Genomic DNA, 11,584 nt, shown 5'->3' on the forward strand with positions numbered 1-11,584 from the left:
AACGATATATATAAAGGATATGGTAAGTATAAATTTGTGAAGAATTAAAACACATTTAAATCTAAATTGCACACTTTGTATTCTGTCACGAGATGTATTCACCTTGATATTTACATACATGTAATATACATACATATATTATGTCACTGGCAAAGACCGCATACTAGTCGATTATTTAAAGCTTCCCATTAAAAAAATATATACTTAAATTTAAATAACTTAAAGATATTTTTAATGCAAAAAATATCAACAGAGATAATTTTATTCTCTAAGCAAGAGAGCCATCTGCAGTGGCGCGTTTAGTGACGTAAAATCCCAACGGACTGCTTGACTTTGAGGCTTTCTACGATAAAAAATGAACAATCCAATTTTTTTCACTGTTCATATCTACCTAGGTACTTAATTTACCTATTTTTACTTCTAATAAAGAGTTATAAGAAACCTTACTTTTAAACAAGAATTTTGTTATGCTTTGGGCAATATCTGTATATATTTTACTCAGTTTGTCAGAAATGTGCATTGATATTTTAATATAATTTAACATTGAAGTTTGGCATTTTTTAACTCTTTGGAGGCTCCCTTTTAAATTTCCTAATGAATTGGCTGCATCATGTTGCGTTAAGGAAACGCGCCTCTGGTTATCCGTATATCATTTAGCATTCAAATACATGCCGTATTCACTACAATATGTGTCGTTAGATTTCAAAATCAGCCAAGTCCATATTAGATGAATAGGAGAAAAACAGCTTTTTGTTTTCTCAAATACACAGTTACAAGGGTGAAAGTTTATATTATTTCGAGTATAGAATATTTAAAATTAATAAACTTCACATTTTGATAATACAGAAATGTTAGAAAGCAGTAGTTCTTCAGCAATTCACAAAAAAGTCATAAATACTTAAAGGTGGATTTGGCTGATTTTGAAATGTAGCGACACATATATTCAAATCTATCAAAAACACAATAAACAAAAGTTTAGTATAATCTTTTTTTGTTTGAACTTTGATAGCCTTTGTCCTTGAGATTGGAGGACTGTCTACTTAACTTCATTATATCAAACGGGTAATACTTCCTACATAGTTTTGCGCATTGGCTACGTTATTTTGCGTACAGTTAGCAAACTATCGATGTCCTACCGGATAAGAAGTTCAACTGACGAAGCGTTGCGCAATTTTGATTCACGGTTTAGTATTAATTTTTCCGTAAAATATCTATTTTTGTCTTCTTTAGTGAATTGTTTTTTATAAAAATATTTATATAATACTATGTTATGTTCTGTAAATTGTGTCAGTAGAATACTGAAGATTAAACAAAATTACCATTCAAGTCCCGTAAATATTTCTGTCGTAGGACTGTTTTTCAGTTATTTACCACAGACTACCTTTTTTCAACAAGCACTCTTTGTCACTAGCAAATATCTAGTGCCCACATATACCACATATAGTCCAGTGGATATATCCACATACCCAAGCCAGCTCCCATTTCGGAATGTCGAAAACGTGTTGATTATGCATAAAAAAACTGATCAAGAATGTATTATATTTTTTTGTAAAACATCTTTAGTTACTAAGTAATAAATATCAACACCAATGCGATATACCAGGGGTAGTGAACTTTTTGTTCAAAATTTGTATTAAAAAATAGTCGCTAGTTAAAAAAAAAACCGCTAAATGTAGTATTAATAATTTTATTATTCCCAATTAATGACTAACTATCCAAAGTCCGAATAAAAGCAAGAGATAACACCCTCTAAATTTTGCTCACTGCCTTATCCTTACTAGACGAAATGAAAGATACCCTCGCCGCGATGTCCACCAATCTTCTTTTCGACAAGCCAACATACCGATTTTAATTTTGATTATGTACGTGTTGTTTATGTTAATATTATTATAAGCGTTGTTTTATAAAAACTATTCTTAAGATAGGGTATGCTTAACTTACTCCTCGTAAGTAATTCCTTAAACTCATATATCAATAGCTTGTATGTTTACCTTTAATCTCAATGATTAATAATAAATACAAAAATAATAATGAAAATAACATTAAGAACAAAATATCTTAGATTAAAACACAATATAAAACAATCTAAATACCCTACATGCAAAGTTTCCTCCAACATTTACAATTGTGAGCAGACTTCTAAAAAATTTTCCGCGAAAAATACAGGCTACCCCCTCCCAGTAGACTATTAAGGCGAAGTCTTCACTGAGCCTTTTTTAAAGAGGCACCTAGCGGAAAAATACGAAGCTTGCAATTTGAGACATTTTTTTGATAATTTACAATTTTAACTGTATTTATGAATAAATATGTATCTGAAAACATTAAAAATAAAAATATTTTTTATTTTAAGTCAAAGACAAACTTACAATTGTAAAAAATGTAATAAAGTGTGAATTTGTTCTATCGGTCCGCACCCTATTATTACATATATTTTATGGTCATATTTATTATTAAAATTTAGTTTATTAAGTTTTCTAAGTATCACCTAAGCGATTTTTGACAAATTCATAGTTTTAGTATTTTTTATATCTATTTTAAAAAACATCGATTTTTATAAAAAATATAAATGTGTATAACTTGAAATCCTTTTTATTTATATCAAATCAATTATTTTTATAAATATAAATAAAATATTTATATTAATATAAATAAAAAGGATTTCAAGTTATACACATTTATATTTTTTATAAAAATCGATGTTTTTTAAAATAGATATAAAAAATACTAAAACTATGAATTTGTCAAAAATCGCTGAGTGATGCTTAGAAAACTTAATAAACTAAATTTTAATAATAAATATGACCATAAAATATATGTAATAATAGGGTGCGGACCGATAGAACAAATTCACATTTTATTACATTTTTTACAATTGTAAGTTTGTCTTTGACTTAAAATAAAAAATATTTTTATTTTTAATGTTTTCAGATACATATTTATTCATTAATATAGTTGAAATTGTAAATTATCAAAAAAATGTCTCAAATTGCAAGCTTCGTATTTTTCCGCTAGGTGCCTCTTTAAAAAAGGCTCAGTGAAGACTTCGCCTTAATAACATTGTCAGCTAATAATACTAAAAAAAATTGTAAATTTTGGGTTCAAATCCCAGGCTTGGAAAATTTACACTTTACTTGTCAATAGATTTTTACATCTATATAATGGACCTAATAATTTGAGCAATTGACTAACATCCATTTCATGTAAAAATAAATTTAAGAACCCTTCCATCATGCGGGTAGGATGCACACTGCATTGAAAATTTAAATATTCAAATAGTACGTGTTATTAATGAAATTGACGAAAAATGACAGAAGTTTACGAAAGGAGCATCCACGATCACTCAAAACACGCACAGCAACTGACCACATTATTTTAAAAGGTTAAAAGAATGTTTAATTTAAGCTTTAAGGTTCTAAAACAATAAAATATTTTACTACTTTTATTAAATACGGCCGCGTTGGCTATATCTGAAATAGATATTAGTCGTTGCAATTTTCAAAATCAGTAAAAAAATCTCCATTCTTCGTCATATACTAAATTATCTATAGTGACAAAGAAAACCCAACATTATAAAATATATTATGTAGTAATTTTATCCTGTTTTTTAATTTATCTCTAACAAGGATAAAAAAGTAATATATATATTTTTTTCTTAATGTAAAATTTGTTTATTAATATCTATATTACTTAATAAACAAATAAATTATATTTTTTTCTTTTTGAATACGCCAAAAATCGAGACAAGAAATGCGCAAGGGCAGTTCCAGTTTTAAAATAAAATTTGATGACAGATAAAACAAGATGGCAGCCAAAATTACAACATCCTTTTAGTTATCGTCTGGTTTGATTTTCAGTTTAGATACGAGTATTATGTATTTTATTGTGATGAATATTAATTATTTTAGGTTTTTTATAGAAGCCCACAAAAACCACATACGGTGCCTAAGATGTCAAAATCTAAATATAATGTATTGTCATCTGATTTGATTGATGTTCATTTTAATCATTGTATTAGTTTATGGCACCAAATATAAATTGAAGTTAATCTATTTTTTTTGTTGGAAGCCAATAAGTTACCAAGATGGCGTCAAAAATGTCAGTGCTCTATAATAATTGTACTATGAATTATTTCTATAAGCTGTGTAGTCCCAACAATATTAGTCCAAGCAGACATCCCAATATTATTATTAGTATAGATTTTTTTTCCACCTCTCTGGAAGGGCTTCCCATCTTGTGGGTATTCGATAATTAAAACTAACTTTATCACTCCCAGCCAATTTTTACTAGGTGGACACTGTGTAGTGGTAAAGGGTGGAGGTAGGCTGTTAAGACCCGTCATAAATAGTCCACACTAAACTTTATCAGTCATACGTATTTGTTTCCATTGAAATAAGACTACAATTTACAGATGATGTTGGTTAGTTTTTAAAATTCCAAAGCCATAACAGATAATTGTCAAAAAATACTCGTCTATCTATAAAATATCCAAAATCATGCAGTGACGTCCCGTGGGGGTAGGCAGATTGAGCGTCGCTTGTGGGCGGCAGTTACCGAAAGGGCGTCAAATCAAGGAAAATCATTAGGTATATATAGAAATAGCTACATAAACCTAGTAACAACGCAAATATCTTTCCATTAAAAAAATCATCTCACTGGTCTGAAACAAAATGTATTAATTACTATAAAAGTTTTCACATGACTTAACTGTTTTTGTCGGATTCGCGATGTCTAGTTTACTTCTGTTGTCCTTGGACGTCAAGTTCTTGGTGAACAGCAATGATACGTGCAGATTTGCGAATTATATTTGAATTATGGGTAGGTACATACTTACCTAATTTAAAATGTATCCAATTATGTTTGCCACTCGCGAGTTTTGGAGGTTTTCGGGTGTATTTTTAAATGTACCTATCTGAAACAGAAGACTCGCAATAATGTCTATTGAAGCAGGTATGGGATTTAATTTAGATTTAGTGGTATATAATCTTGTTAGTAATGTATCCATACAACACAATTCTTCGATATTGGATTCATGAAAGTATGATAAAAAGTGTGGCGGCATTTTGGCACTGCCTAGGAACGGCATTTTGTCTAGAAACGTCACTAAAATCATGCAATTAAAACATACATTACCTAGAATATTTTATAGATAGAATAATATTTATATCTATTACAGTCTGGTTTAGGTAGGACTTAAGAATTTAACAAAATGAACCAACAATAATATGTGTAATATGTATTCGTAATCCAACGAAAACAATTAAGTATGAATTAAGCAGTGTGCATAATTTCGTAGTATCACTCAAAATATACCAAAACTGTTATAGCTTGGCTTAGGCAAGGTTTAATTGATTTTTAAAAACTAGCCAATAACATTTGTAATTGTAAACTTAGTTCAATAAAAACAAATACATATTACTAACAAAGTTAAAAGTGCACTATTTATGGCGCATCTTAACAGCCTACCTCTACCCTTAGCCACTGCTGTCTTGTAAGCCAGCTATTTTTGGAATAAAATAAATCCATTAAAATATGAAATAGAAACAGAATGATAAATATTTGTGAAAACTTACCAAACCAACAAGTTTCTCGAGCTTATCGTAAATATTTATAAACTAAAATGATAAATACTGTTTATAAAATAAACACAAACAGTTTATTCAGAAGTAATGACCTTTGCAAGAACGCACGAGCTAACTCGTCCATGGCCTGATGCGGCATAAATGCTTTGACAAGTTTACTCGGCTCTGGCAGTGATCAAACTAATGGTGTTAGGCTTCATTGCATGCAGTGACGTCCCTACACAAAATGGAGCCCCTGGGCAACACCAAAATAACGCTCCACTTTTTATACAGTATTTTTTATCATCCCTGCACGTGTCGTTTCTGGGAACCATGGACATCGAAAAGCAATGGAAGTAAACTAGACTTCGCGAACCCGACAAAAAAATTACAGTCCTATTAAATTTTATGTTAATTAATACATTTTGTTTCCAAACAGTGAGCTGATTTTTTTATGGAAAAATATTTTCTATTAGATACTAAGTTTAGGTAGCTATTTCTATATACACCAAATGATTTTCCTCGATTTGCCGCTCTTCGAGGAACTGCCGCTACCAAGCGACGCTCAATCTGCCATTTTCTACGGGACGTCACTGATTGTATGTGTTGAAAAGAAAAGTATACAGTTTTCATGTAAACATGTGTGAATAAGTTTTTTGTTTTTAACAATAAAACGATTTAAACTAGTAAATATCTGTTTTAAATAGTTATTAATTCTTTTTTTGCACATATTTTGGCTTGATTGCAGGGTATTATATATATACATAATTTTCTCGTCCTGTGATGGTATTAAAGTGGTATTGCGCATTGAACCGGCGATAGTATGTTTTCAGCGAGCATGGTATCAAATACCGGTGAGTGGAAAGAAAAATATGTACTTAATTAAAATACATAATATATTACGTAAATAAACGTATTCTAAGTTAAAAAGAATTGTTCAATAATTTAAACATTGTATGCATTTATGTGATACATGACTCAAAAGTTGGGAAACACTGTTCTAAACTATTTGTGATTATTTTTTTTGTATTGTGTACATTACCACTTCTATTTGGATATTTTTTAATGAATTAAACTCTTTTTTGTCAAGTGTTAGAAACCTTATTATATCATTTACCTCTTATACTGATTATAAAATTTCATAATAACTAATACCCGGCAAAGCAAAGTTTTGCGTGTAGTTTTTTTTATACTAAACATGTTATTTATTTTAATCAATTGAAACCGTAAAAAATCTTTAATGTTTTGGATGTCAATATGGTAAAATTAATTTTGTTTATGAAAATGATAACGGAATTTGTTCTTTGGTTTCTTTTTTATGTGATATTTTAATTTCCAGTATAATTCATTAAATGCGATTATCATTTCCGGATTTATCTCCATTTAATCTGAAAGAAGATGTTTTTCATAACAATTTTATTTATTATAACCGTTTAAGGGTTTTTTTTTATCAGGGTTATTATATGTGTGTAGTAACACAACTAGATAGGGTGGATAAATTGGGTTTGATCAATGATATATTATTGAGTAGTATCACTTCCCTCCATTTTGAATGTGAAAACAAACTGTCACTTTTATTTTTAGTATGGTTTTTTTTTCGTCTGGATTCGGGATGAAGGTGGATAATTAACACACCGGAATTGTTTCGGAAACGACGAGGTTTATTTGGTGTTAATATATACTAGATTACTACATTTTATATAATTTATTTTACGGTTGGCGAAAAGTGCGTAGCGCGAACGAACAGTGTTTTCTCTCTGCTGTCAAAGACGCTTCTCCCCACCAAAACAAAACGGTTACACTCCCGAGCCGGGCACAAATGCGGCGTTGCCATACGTATTTTTTTTTGACAATGTTGCCGGTCAGATATTTATTAGACAGATATTAAACATTATTTAATTATTTTCGCAATCAGCCGTTATTATTTGTTGGCTTCGATACGGATTCGGGCCTCTCAAGATACACAAAGACATCCCCAAATGGGGACCATACGGGGGTGTCAGAGTAGGTAACTACATTGCAATAGTCTAAATAATCACACCGATAGAATATTCTTAACAATGGTACATAATTATTTGTAATTTAGAGTGTCAATGAATGAACCGGCAAATTGAAACGGCAGAGAAGGCAGCAAGCAGAAATGACACCAGGAAACTCTTCCGAATCACCCGTGAAGTCTGCGGCAGGCGACCACCGACTCCCGGAGCTATTCGTGGTCCCAGTGGAGCAATAGAGTCTGACGCAGAATGTGTCAAGAAGATTTGGAAGAATCATTTCTGCGGAGTGCTGAACCGCCCACCCCCTTTGGATCCCTTTGACATATCTGCGGAAGCTTTACTTTCGGACATTCCCCGAGCGACCGACATTTTCGATCGCCCGCCTACGCACACCGAGATAAAATCGGCTGTGAAAAGGCTCAAAAACGGAAAGGCACCGGAGGGAGACGGGATTCATCCTGAATTCCTCAAGTACAGCCTGAGCGCAATCCTGCACCCTATGTTTCATTTGATGAAAAAGGTGTGGGAAGAAGAGCGCTGTCCAAGGGACTGGGTGAACGTTGAAATCATCACACTTCACAAAAAAGGTGACCCTCTAAGCTGCGACAAATACCGAGGCATTACGCTATTACGTGTTCCGGGAAAGATTTTGGCAAACATCCTCTTGATGAGAATAAGGGACCCAATAATGCACGTCCTCAGGAAAAACCAAGCCGGGTTTCTACCTGGTCGAGCGTGTGCAGACCAAATCCACAATCTTCGATGTCTTCTCCAGCAGAGCCATGAGCTGAACAGTCCGATGGCCTGCTGCTTTGTGGATTATGAGAAGGCTTTCGACAGTCCGCACCGCCCCTCCCTCTGGACGATACTGGGAGCATACGGGGATCCCTCCCAAGATAATTGCCATAATCAAAAGCCTGCACGAGAATAGCGAATGCTGTGTCAGAATTGGAGACACTGTCACAAAATGGTTCGGGGTCACGACCGGAGTCAGACAGGGTTGTGTCCTCGCACCGTTTCTCTTCATCATTCTCTTTGACTTCATACTACGGAAGTCAATACCACCCGACCGAGGCATACCTGTTACCCCCACGGTGAAGCTATGCGACCTAGAATACGTCGATGACGCTGTCCTATTCGACAACTCAATCGAGGGCATTCAAGAGACAATCGACAGGTTGCATAACAACTCCTCTCGCGTTGGTTTGAAAATCAACGCGAAGAAAACCAATGTTTTGTGTAACAGCACCTGTCCTGATCCAGATTTCCCTCTGATTAGCGATGGACAAAACATTGAGAACGTCGACAGCTTCAAGTACCTGGGAGTACACATCACGGGAGATGGCATTTTGCAGAAGGACTGGCTGGAGCAACATTCAACTCGATGCGGAATGTCTGGGACTCACGATTGTACTCGGTCAAAACCAAATGCCGACTATTCGACGCTTGCATTCTGACGGTGCTGCTTTACGGTAGCGAATCATGGCACCTTACGAAGGCTCAGAGCAACCGTATACTGAGATTCGAAAACAGATGTTTGCGACGAATACTGGGTGTGCGGTGGTATGACTTTAGGAGCAACGAGGAGATAAGAGAACGCACCAAGCAGCCTCTCATCACGCTGAAAGTGAAGAGGCGACGTTGGACCTGGCTCGGCCACGTGCTGCGGATGCCAGAAGAGAACTTCAACCTGGCTTGCCTGTTCTTCAAGCCGAGCGGATTCCGGCGTCCTGGAAGGCCGCTAAATACAATTTACAGAGTGTATACGGCAGAGCTACGGGATGCTGGTTTGACCTGGAACGAAGCAAGAAGACTGGCGAGCGACAGGGATTCTTGGAGGCGCCGCGTGGTGTCCATATGCTCCAGTTAAGGGGCGGATATGGCAAAAGAAGAATGAAATAAACAAGAAACAATTATTTATTGCTATTGGGGGATATTTAGGGGTGTTATGGATACATAACACCTTTAATATTGCCCACTCCTCTTACGTGAAGCCTATTTATTACATAGTTTTTTCTCGCCCGGCACCGCTCTAACTGCCTCATATTTTACGTCAACACTATCGAACTTCACGCTTATGTGGTATATTTATAAAATTTGTATGTAATTAAATCATAGCGTTTCCTTTATCCGTATCAGCGTTTCTAAACTGTTTTTATATTCTACAAAATATTTTTATTTTGTTTTGGTTTTCTTTAGCTGGTTCAAATATTTTTGTTGGAGAATTTTATTTTCAAATACTTGGATAGTTTTCTCTTGTGTCTCAAATTAAACTCCATGTTTTACACGTATGTGGATAAACAACTCAACCTTTGTCAGCATATTGATCAACAATATTAAATATACATTTCCCGTAGTGTCCAATTATAACAAACTCAGTAAATAGCTAACTGAAATAATAATTTCAACGATATTCATTTTTCCACATAGTCAGCTATATCCGATGACGCAAACTCCATATTATAGTGACTCAATTATAAAATTTATTTCTTAAATATTCTTTTCAAGATATTATTTTGATTGTGAATACATCAATAAATAACGGATTTTAATTCGACGGACATGTCACTCGAATATAAGTTCCCGGTCTCTCAGTCACTGTATCGCTCCGCACAACATCTCATTCTACCGAAACTCGGACCCCTGAACAGTATCATAAGTATTGTAACATACTCTTGTACCGACTGCTTGCGCTGCAAATAAAACTCGCTCCTCCATCCATTGGAGCAACCACCAAATCTCGTCCTCTTCATCTACAGCATCATGACATCGACACTCATACAGAAATATTGGTTTTACGTTCACGTTGTATATCCAGAATTTAAATTTATTGAACAAAAACTTGGACCTGAATTCACTTGTAGACTCTTCCTTGTGAATAACTCTGCGTTCCCACTCTTCAGTTTTCTAGCAAGTTCGAAGTTAATCTCGCAATAATTTTCAGAGATGTTGATTCCTTACTACTTAAAACCAGACGTGGTTTTGAATGTCGAATCGCCCACTGAAATATTTCTTGTTGTCTTTAAGCTTTCAAACTTTTCATCTGGCGTATGGCGCTAAAACTAGCATTTTTTTACACCGCAAACAACCTAAAACTTCTCACAATAAAGCTAGAATATTACACCAGATTTACTCGAAAATCAACATATTTATATCTTACTTGAAAAAAATACCAGGTGGCAGCTTTACCTATCAACATTCTTGTCGATGCGCTCAATGCATTTAGTGAAGACAGATATAGATAATGTGGGTGTGTCTGTGCATCTTGCGCTACGTTGCAGATACTAGATAAATCATGAAAAATATAATATTATATACTGATTATAATAAATTAATACACTAAATGTACAAAAACATACAAAATTACAACTAAATTTCTTAGCTGCATTATGTTATAAACAAAAAAATATTTTATTGCCTATTTTCTTAATTGAAAAAATATTAGGTTCTTTTTCGATCTTTGTTCTCTAAAAACGATGTTCATAACTGTGAACCTTTTTTTAATTTTGAAATAATCTAGTATTTTATTCTACCGCCCGGCTTATTTTCTTACCCTGTCTGGTATATTTTTGTGAATGACAGTTGGCAGTACTGATCCTCCACAGAAATACAAAAATGTCACTTACATGCGCTTTTATTCCTTGATTAACGCCAGATTATACGCATAGCCCTATATTTTGGAAGAGATCTTTGTTTAGCTACGCATTTTTTTCGACTTATACGAGGTATAAAATATGTTAAATCTGCCATTCTGGGTAGTGTTGACCAGCTGTGTGTCCCTGATATCCATCTTAGAAAGAAAGAGCATCAGTAGTTGTTTATTCTGTCAAGGTGTAGAACCAACCTGCCACTGATAATGCCAATTGGGAAGGCGATAACTATATTCAACCAAATTGTTTCGGGTGTTGATATATATTTCACTTGCGTGAGGTGAGTTTAGATGGACGATATTTTATAAATTATTATAATAGTGTCTCCTTAGCAAACTCGGTGCACTTCTTTGAACTTCTATAATATATATTATGTATA

This window comes from Rhyacophila brunnea, unplaced genomic scaffold, assembly GCF_057557595.1.
Source record: "Rhyacophila brunnea isolate RB1 unplaced genomic scaffold, BYU_Rbru_1.0 scaffold_16, whole genome shotgun sequence".
Classification (NCBI taxonomy): Eukaryota; Metazoa; Arthropoda; class Insecta; order Trichoptera; family Rhyacophilidae; genus Rhyacophila; species Rhyacophila brunnea.